Consider the following 4,539-nt stretch of genomic DNA (forward strand, 5'->3'; position numbering starts at 1 on the left):
TAGCAATGCTATCAACAAGATTTTGTTTCTAAGTTGGTACATGCGCCATAAGCATCCATGTGAAATTGCAAGTCATTCTATCAAGCAGTTTGTTTATAAATACAGCTGTATGAAGCAAAAGTGTTGTCTGTATCCCTTGAAATGGATAAAATTGAGTATCTATGACATTGGTTATAAAATTCTTTGTAAGAGAAGGTTTAACGCCAAAAGAAATTCATTCGAAGTTCGTAAAAGTTTATGGGCACTCTTCTCTTTCGACAATTAAGAAATTGGCTGCCGAAATTGGCCTTACCAGCCTTGAAGATGATGCACGTGAAGGACGTCCAAAAAAGTAACAACACTAGAAATCATCGATTAAGTGCACTGTATGGTATTAGATGACCGGCGAGTCAAAGTGTGTGAAATTGCTGAGACTATAGGCATTTCAAATGAACGTGTAAGATATATTTTGCATGAAAAATTGCATATGAAAATGCTTTGCGCAAGATGGGTGCCGAGCTTGCTCACAGCAGATCAAAAACGCACTCGGATGAAAATCTCTGAACAGTGCTTGGAGCTTTTCAGCAAGAATAAAACTGATTTTGTGCTTCGATTTATTACTATGGATGAGACTTGGATTCACCATTACACACCAGAATCCAAACAGCAGGCAAAATAATGGACAAAAGACGGTTGTTCATCGCCAAAGAAGACAAACTCGGTTTCATCACCAGGAAAGGCCATGACATCGGTGTTTTGGGATGCTACAGGCATTTGTTTATTAATTATCTTGAAAAGGGTAAAACAATAACCGGCGAACATTATTCCTATCTTTTAACCAGACTAGATGAAAACATTTGTAAGAAAAAACCCATTTCGCAGGGAAAAAGAATCATTCAGCAGGACAATGCACCTGTCCACAAAGATGTTTTGGCAATGGAAAAATTAAGGGATCCGCACTATGAATTGTTGGAACATCCACCCTATTCCCCAAAATCGGCTCCCTCTGACTTCTGTCTCTTCCCAAAACTAAACCTCTTTCTCTTTGGGCAGCGTTTTTCTTCGAATCAAGAGGTGATTGCAGCTAGTATAGAGGGGTATTCTGCAGATCTTACTGAGAACCACTTCAGGGATAATGGCGCTGAAGCATCGCTGGAATAAATGTATTATTCTTAAGGGAGATTATGTTGAAAAAGAAAAACAATTTTGAAATTTTGTTTTGGGTGGCATTTCTGCTTTCATTCTCGAAGCATCGGCGAGCTTATCTGAGGAAGATAATAGCCGGCGGTGGTTTCGTGGTATTGTGTCAATATCCGTCGCGAGCCAAGTGAAGATTTAACTGCTTATATGCACGTGCTTGGAAACTTCTATGTGAAGATATATTTATATTTATATAAGCGTGTTAGTGTCCTTTGTGTGTGTGTGTGTGTGTGTGTGTGTGTGTGTGTGTGTGTGTGTGTGTGTGTGTGTGTGTGTGTGTGTGTGTGTGTGTGTGTGTGTGTGTGTGTGTGTGTGTGTGTGTGTGTGTGTGTGTGTGTGTGTGTGTGTGTGTGCGCGCGCGCGCGCGCGCAGGGATACTTTAATATTAATTCCTGTATGAATGCCTCTCATAACGTGTTTATATTTAAATCATCGAATAATATATGCAGTTATTAATTTTTACATGTAACACTTCTTTCACACTCTGTTCGTTTTTGATTGAAGATTTTTTCTAGGCATATGTGTCCCGTTGCGTACGAGAATTAGAAATAAAAAAGGAACCATTTACCAATATACTTGTCGACAATTCCAGCAATTGAGGATGGCTGCATCGATGCCTGCTCAGTAAATTGGCATCTTTGGTCAAACTGTCATTCAGTTCATGTCGTAGTACCTTGTCGAGAACTCGTAAATGTTTCTAGTATTTCTCAACAGAAGTTTAGTAAGCTGATGATGCACAGGCAGTGTTGTTGTTGTTATTGTTGTTTTATTTATCACTTACTATAATTCTTATTATGCAATTAGTGAAAAATATGTTCTCTTGGTGATTCGTGCTGAGAGATGAGTCATAATTTCATAATCACTCAGAATAAAAACAATAGCTTCGCTTGCTAGTGCTTTCGTAATATTTGTAAAGATAATAAATAATCCAAATCTGTGTTTTAAATACTTTTCTAATTTTTTTCTTTACTTTTCTCTTTCATTTTCACTGAAGAGTCATTCGTCTTAAATTTTTCTTACCCTTTTTAGCCATTGCATACAAAATAGACTTAATAGTACTGCATTTGGCATTCATTTGCCTTATCATTTTTTATTTTTCCTTTATGTTTATTAAAGCGAAAATATATGTTTATTAAAGGAAAGGAAATTAAACTTAATAAGACATAAATTGAAATAGCAATTTGATTTTATGGAAATAAATATAACATAAAAAAAACGTTTATCCATTACGAGTTTCTAGGTAATATAATTTTGTTATTGGTGTTTTCTTAAATTTATAAGAATATTTTCAAAACTACATTAAATATTACATTTTATTTTTAAAAATATCAATTATATTTTATATACACTTATATTATATTCATTATATTCTTAGATCTTTATTTTTTATATAGATAGTTATTATTTTTAACGGGTATTAACAACGAGTGATGTCATTTAATAGAATATTCGTATTCAATGAGTAACATTGTCTTTAGTAAGTTGCAGAATGTGCAGCTATGCACATTCTGCCCATTAAAATGCTTCAAAAGATCTTATATTTCATCATTTGATTTCTTTTATCAAATACAGATGTTTGCAACGTCTTACCAAAGTTCACATCAGATGTTTTTTAAAAAGAATAGTGTATGACAGGAAGTAGCACTTTGTTCGTGATCCGAATAGCTGCACAGTACGCAGCTATGTAAAGAGTTAAACAAACGTACAAAGCTTAGTGTAGAGCAAATGCATAATATTTGGTATCTGGTGACTTAATACGTGAGCCCAGTGAATGTGGACGCGACACGCAAACATACACACACACTCGAAGGGAAAAGCACGCGATACATCACAAGGAAAATAACAAAAGGGTATAACAAAAGATTTAAGGGAGGTTTTTTTTTTATTAGTTTAAGGAGAACGAGATCTTTTGCCAGCTTTTAGGTAATAAAGCAATGGACAAAAAGTGAACAAAAAAGAAGTACAACGAATTTTTTTTTAAAGCGACTCAAACGGTGGCTTTTGGATTACAGTATTGTTAATATTTTTTTTGCAGTGATTCTTTGTGCTTTTTCAGAAAGCTCCGCTATTTTTTTTTTTCGAATTCAAGAATTAGCGGTCTAGTATGTTCTCCTTTCGTTCTCTGCTAATATAAGGGACAATATCTCCTCCGCGTGCTTGGAAGAGTTTCGAAATTTTCAGATGAGAAATTAGAAGGACGAACTCCAATCCCTTTCATTCCTTCCAGTTTGTTTCAAGCTCTCTCTCTCTCTCTCTCTCTCTGTGTTTTATCTGATTGAAAGTTTTATTCAAACTTTTAGTCATGGCAGAACATTACTCTTTACTTTTCCTTCTTTTAATTGACAAGCAGACAAGATGTCAAGACTTCAACAGTTAGAAAAATTCAAAATATAGAACAATCATTCTCTAAATTCAAACATTGAAACCAACACATTTTAAGCTGACAGTATTAACATAACTATTAGAGACCACAGAGGAAGTAGCAATCCGTGTGGTCAAAATATTTGCGAAAAACAGTTGTTGTCAGTAACACGCTGTGCATTTCTTAAAATGTTTTATTAATCTTTCATCATTATGTCGTCAAAGGGCGCTGAAATCGAACTAATGTTGAATTTTTTTAATAATTTGATTAAGTTCTTATTAGCACAGTTTGATAGGTAGCACTTCCATATAGCTACTGAAAAAGTTTCGTATCGTTATAAGCATTTCCCAGCAAGTAACAATCCTCTTCAATTCCGTGCGCATAGTTCGATGAAATACGAGTCGGAAACAGACTTTATTAAATGCATATACAGTAAACCCTCGATTTAACGGACAAAACGGCCGGTCCGTATGTCACATGTAAAATTAACAGTTAATTTTTAAATACCTTTAACAAATATTCGGTTTAATTAAATTAACAGGTTAATTTTTGTTATTAATTTCCTGTTATTTTTAACAAATTTTGGCGAATAGGCCATCATACGTTGGAAAAACACTGTAGTAAAGTAGCGGACATGAATGAGTCACCGCTCATAAAAACATGTTCGGCGAATGATTAGCACGTGATCACACCAATCGCGCTGTAATTGATTCTTTTGTCAGCGGCAGTTTTATTACACACATTGTCTTAATTTTAGGGAGTTAATTATAAAAAAAAACAGCAGAATTCAAAAAGTTCCAAAAAAATACTTGATAGTTTTTTCAAAGCAGGATATATATATATAGTATGTACTCCTCAGATATACGGTTTTATTGACATAAGAAAGGCTGTATTACAATTATGATCACGTGCTTTCCATGAGGAAAACATCAAAAAGGAGTTTAAAAAGCCTTTCTTCTCTACCGACGACAGCTTATCACGATGGAACTCTATCCACG

The sequence above is a fragment of the Typopeltis vanoorti genome, chromosome 9 (genome assembly GCF_054136105.1).
Source record: "Typopeltis vanoorti isolate ZY-2024b chromosome 9, IOZ_Tvanoo_1.0, whole genome shotgun sequence".
Lineage (NCBI taxonomy): Eukaryota > Metazoa > Arthropoda > Arachnida > Uropygi > Thelyphonidae > Typopeltis > Typopeltis vanoorti.